The sequence below is a fragment of the Molothrus aeneus genome, chromosome 1 (genome assembly GCF_037042795.1).
Source record: "Molothrus aeneus isolate 106 chromosome 1, BPBGC_Maene_1.0, whole genome shotgun sequence".
Classification (NCBI taxonomy): Eukaryota; Metazoa; Chordata; class Aves; order Passeriformes; family Icteridae; genus Molothrus; species Molothrus aeneus.
In genome coordinates, this window is record NC_089646.1 from 20,643,057 (window position 1) to 20,649,056 (window position 6,000).

The following is a 6,000-nucleotide window of genomic DNA, read 5'->3' on the forward strand; positions in this document are numbered from 1 at the left end:
AAATAGTAAAGATACACAAATTTTGAAATTAGTATTGTTTTATAAGCATCCCTCTCAATTGTTAAACAAACAAATCAAAAATCTGTATTTAATACTTGATAGAAACTGTATTTGACAGTGGTGGAAAAGATAACCCTCTATTTGTGGTACCCTGATGACAAGCATAGCACTCACCCATGCCCTGAGCAATCTGGCCGTGATGCCAGGCACAGCTTCACTACCAAGCTGCTCTGCACAAAATGTCACACAGCAATTGGGGAATCCAGACTTGCACATCTGTAGTCTTGTTAAGGACTCCACTCAGTGGTAAATGAAAGATGCTGCATCTCTAAAGTGCAGCAGCATGTCAGGGAAGCTGCTTGGGGTCCACATGCCAGAGCCATTGACCCAAACTAGCATGGGATCACCTCACTCCTGTCTGCAACCAAAGCCTTGTGCCCAGGCTGACCTGCTTCAAAGGGCAAGGAAGGTGCCAGAGACCCTTGTGTGCTGTCCTTGCACCTGCTCTGCCTCTGGAGAGGCTGGGAATGTCCATGGCTGATCTCATGGGCATTGCAGAGCTACAGCAAAATCACTCACTCACTAATGAAGAGCAGACAGACAGCTTCCCCTTAACACAGTAAAAATAATGATAATATTTCAAAGCATAGAGTAAGGAATTCCTTTCTTTCATTAGCATCTCCATCCTTATTCCAGCAATTTCAGGACTTTTCCTAAAGCATTGCCAGTGATACAGGACCTTTAGTTCATGTTGTGGACAGACTACTTCACAAAATAGGACGGCTCTTCCAAATTTCTTTCATTCTTACTCTTTATCAGTAGCTGCACTTAATAGTCAGACCAGCATGAATATGGCTTTTCATTTCAGGCATTTTTACATATGGAAACATATGTGGACTATTTTCACCACTGTTTAGAAGACGTCCAGTCCTGTAGTTTCTGGGCATGTACACTTCCTGGTAAAGTCCAAATAGGGGGCACAGAGGGGCAGCAGGAAGCATCCAAAGACTAAAATGAAGAATGAACTTCATTAAGAATATACAGTAATTGACTTGAGAAATTAAATGCAAAATTGAAGATTCCAAAGTAAGGAAAGACTAATCAGAGAAAATTTCTTTTAATGAAAGTAGTAGTAAAAAATACACACACTGCTCTTCATGGAAAGGAGTGAATCCACATTTTATTCCTCTGAACTAAATCATAATAGTCTACCACTAGGCCATTTAGAGAAAAGAAGTGTATTGTTCTTCAGATATGTTTCTTTTAGAAGTCATCAGTTGAAAAATTATGAGTCAAGCTGTGTTGGCATGAGAACAAGAGCAGAATGTCATGTTATGTTGAACACACTAAATGTGAGAACAGGCAGAAGCCATCTATGAAATTCACTCTGAATGACACTTTAGTTGTCTGAACTATCAAACACCATATGAATAACTGAGGAAAAAGCAAGTTATGAATAGTTGGAGTTATAAGAAAATACTCAACTTCTGGAATTGAAATTATTATAGTAGCCAATGCAGTTTTAATCAAATTATAAAAACGCACAAGAAGCAATGGAAAATTATTGAAGGAAGAAAATTCATAGACTGTGGTTTTCTCTTGTGATTCTTTAAGTGAATGCAAATGGCTTTCAAGCAAAATTTTAGGATTTCCTTCCTTTTTATCTTGCTTCCTCATTTGTTTAAAAGACCTTCCCAATTTGTGTCACTATGCTAAGTTTCTATATCATTGAATTTCACATATTCAGTGAAGTAATTATAATGTAGCCATTTCTTTGTGGCATAATCAATTCTTTTTCATTTTTAATCCAACTAAGAATAACAGTTTCACTGTTATATGAAGTAAATGAACCTGCTTTGGCAAATAAACAGTCAAGAAGATAAATGGTCTCTTCCAGTCTTTTGTTATCTTTGCAACATAAGGAGATTGCACATTTCTAATTTGCCACTTCCTGTTAAAATTTTGTTGGAAATGGATTTAACTCCGAATAGACCCTAAATTTTGTGCTCTTTTAAATGTATGATTAAGCCCATGTACAAAGCAAGTGGTGCCTTTGACAGAAGCTTACTTTCAAAAGCAGCCTGACAAGCATAACCATCTCTGTGTGGTAGCTCTAAAATGAAAAGCACTACTATTAGGAGAAAAGTTCTGTTCTGTACTATTCCCACTGCCTAGAATTTAAAAAAAAATGTTCTTTCTCCAAGTGGAGTGGAGGAGAAATCCTTGGGCAGATGGGAGATGTGTAATCGAGCCTCATTTTTACTATCCCATTTGCCCTTTGACAGATTATTCACCCCCATCACTCCCATCACTAATTACAGGCCAATATACCTTTTCTTTTGACTTTTGTTCTCGTTTCCCAGCACCCACTGAGCGTGAACCCCAAGGGGGACAGATTCAGCAGGTTGAAATATCAGCACCTTTTCTTCAAACTGAACGTGTTGCAGAGGCAACGAACAGCAGGGGGTGTTTGTTCTCTAACAAGATGTTTAAAAACAAACGTCTCCACTTTTCACAGTAGCTTTGCAGAGAAAGTGCTTGCTGTGAGCTTTCTCTCAGTGGCTTCTCGGGTTGCAAAACAACCCACACAGTTCCTCTGTAGCACTCTAACAAAAACCTCTTCCTTTCCATTGCCCCGGAGGCTTCCCCACAGGTCCACTTTCTGTTCCTCTTAGGAAAACCCCAGGTTCCCTCCCAACCTCTGCACTCTAGCCTGATGCTCTGAAGCATCAGCCACATCCTTTGCATACTCACCACTCTCAAGAAAGAAAGCATCGCCTCATTTTTCTAGATGGCTCTGCCCTGTGATACCCAGCTCTGATACCCAGCTGTGGCCTTTCCAAAGAACACAAGAATACCCAGGCAAATAGGAACAAACATACAAAGATCTTACACTCTCCAGCCCTTCCCCATCCTCACACACACTCTCTTTCCTGATCTGAACAGTGTTCCTGAGGCAACAGTTCACTTTAGGTATAGCAGCTTTTTTTCTTAATTCTCATATGCAAAGTAAATTCAACCCTCTATCCCTTCCCCACGACCAGAAGTCTCATCCTCCTGCACTTTTCCCTGCAGGATCTGCATTTCCCGGATCTCTGCTTTGCCATGTTCAGCCTTGCCTGTCTCTCCTAGGAATGGTCAGCACTTCTGGCTCAATTCAAACTCCTTCATTTCTAGGTCAACCTTTCCCTTCAATCTCCTTTGTTTGGACACTTTGCATTGTATTTTTGTTTGCCATCCTCTTACCAACCTCAGTCACTGTTTCCCACTGCACAAATTCTTTTTCCTCCAGTTACTGAATATTATTCCCTCCAATGTCTAGAGCCTCTTTGTCATCATTTGCCTCTTCTGGTGGGCAACAAAACAACTGCAAGTCCTCCACATATATTCCTGATTATCAACTATAAACATAAAATTATGTCAGTCAGTTCTTAAAGTAGGTGAGATGGATTTCATCTGGATGTCTAGATCTATAGTCTGGGTAAAAAGCCAGCATAATGGTTGCACTGTGTGCTTTCTCCAGAAATGAGAGCAAATATTTCCTCAGAGGAACCAGAACCACTAACCACATCCTTAAAGCACTAACCAACTCCTTCAAAAGATTATATAACAGAGAGTGAATAGTTGTGCACAGCAAAAACATGTGCCCAGAAAGCTGGATGTGTTAGATAAGGACACAGCTGTGAAGAGACAAAATGAACACTAACTCTTCCTCTGTCCGGATGCAGTGACATCGGGAACACGTTCTGCTTATGGAGCAGTTTGCACCTTTCCTATTGACCCCGGAAAATCTGGCTCTTGCCCATTGGAATCTGGCCTGAAGGCACTAGCTCATTTCACATCTATCTATTCTCTTTGTATTTATAGAACTTCCTTACATTTTGCTCCAAATTACTCTTCACTTCCTTTTTCAGTCCCCTAGTTTCAGAAAATTAAATGACAAAAATAAAGACTTGTAGTTCAACAGTTTCTTTTTAGACTCATGTTTAGCCAGGGGCCTGAATCTAATAGGTACTGATACTGATATTAGCAAATTTTCTCTGTAAACTGGTATTATTTTTTTGGAGGAGGATGCTCCATTCTTCCTTGTATATGTGTCTGCCATGGCTCTATCACTGTCTGACCTTAGAGAAAGTTACAATGGTGAATTTTTCCACAGCTTTTTCCTTCCTTAAAGGCAGTTACTGCATCTTACATTATAGTAAGTTCAAGTAGAGAAACAATTACTTTGTCATCCATGTTATAGGCAAGGGATATAATGAAAATAGGTGAGAAAAGGCAGGACATTCTCTCTAAAATACCATCCTCATACAGAGAAAACAAGGGCAAGCGACTGAGAAAGTAGGTGCCAACATCTTTGGAGAGGCATTTTACAAATGCTATTTTGTTGCATGTAAGACCAAATCCAGAATCCATGTGGAAGCAGGACAAGTTGACAAATTGTGTTTCCCACATTTCTGTTTACAGCAGTGTAACACCAAAGGTTCTTTGGCCTGGTGGAAAGATTGCTTTTACCACTAAATTCTGTGTCCAAGCATTTGACGAGTACCTCTTTCCTACCTCCACACAAGTAGTCTGTAAACTAGGTACTGGACATCATCTTGCCTGATGAGCATTCTTGGAGTTGGTCTAGTAGCTAGGATTTGGTAGGAAATAGTGGGAATGGCAGCTTTCTTTCAGAAATCTAGCTGCAGGAGAATAATTTGTAATAAAGAAACCTACAAGTAACCATGAAGTTTGAGAAGAAAACCCATCAAATTAGGATGTATGGAAAACTAAACTTTCTTGTAAATTCCTGCTTCACTGATAGGGAAGAAATGCAGATCATAAACTGTGTTTCTTAAAACAAGTTGTTCTGTTTGTTTGGGTTTTTCTCTAACAAGCTCTTATTATGAATAGAATGAAGCTTCTCTAATAACAAGCAGCTATTCACACAGCACATTCACTTCTTCACTCACAGAGTTCACTCACAGGCAATGATCAATATTGGTTGGACCAATATTCTGAAACTAATCCCAGCTGTACACTCAGTTTCAAAGAGCCATACTGGCACTCCAGATAATTCTCAGGAGATGTCTGGATATTTCTCTCAGAGGGTCTTACTTTTCAGCAGCAGGCATCAGCCACTGCTGTCTCCAATATGGTCAAAGATACACAATCCTCTCTCTGCTGATGCTTGTCACACTAGAAACTCTGTACAGACCTGGTGAACTCTGGGTTCAATTCTCAGAAATGCAAAAGGACTGCTAAGGCTTATCAGTCCTTGGAAACTTTCACTAATTAAATTCTCATTTGGGATATTTCCTGGGTTTGGCTTATTGTTTTCTGGTAGCCACTTTTTCCAAAATTATGCATCCTGTGGAACCAATTCAGACAAGCTAGACAGAAGGGTCCTTTATGGAAGGTGTTACAAGGGTGGATTAAATCTTTTTAATCTGCTCAGTGCTGTGAGGATCTCAGCTGAAATACCTTATCTATCTATCTATCTATCTATCTATCTATCTATCTATCTATCTATCTATCTATCCATCTATCTATCTATCTATGTCTGTCTATCTATCTACCTACCTTACCTCACCTTATCTGGTGTAGTGCACTGTCAGAAGGACCCACATACCACAGCACAGGGTCTAGAAGGGAACAGCAGAAGGAACGAGAGACCTGGAAGATGCAGCCACTGAAATGCAGAAGGAAGAGCTAGCGTTGCTATCAGCAAATATTGAGAGGAGATATGAAAGGGCCATCAATATATAAAACCTGTCTCAGAAACTACTAGTGCAGACCAGCTTAAATTACAATACTTTCATTAGACAAGTAAAACCTTCAAATGTTACAGATAAAGAAGCAATGAGACAGTTTCACAGATTGTTAAGGAGCATTTAAGAACATGCTAGACTAGGAAAAGTGGTGCTCATTTGTGTATAAAAATTTAAGAGCCCCATCCCTCCTTTCTCTTTTTCCTGTTATGATAAATTGTTCTGTTTAAGAAGAGACACACAC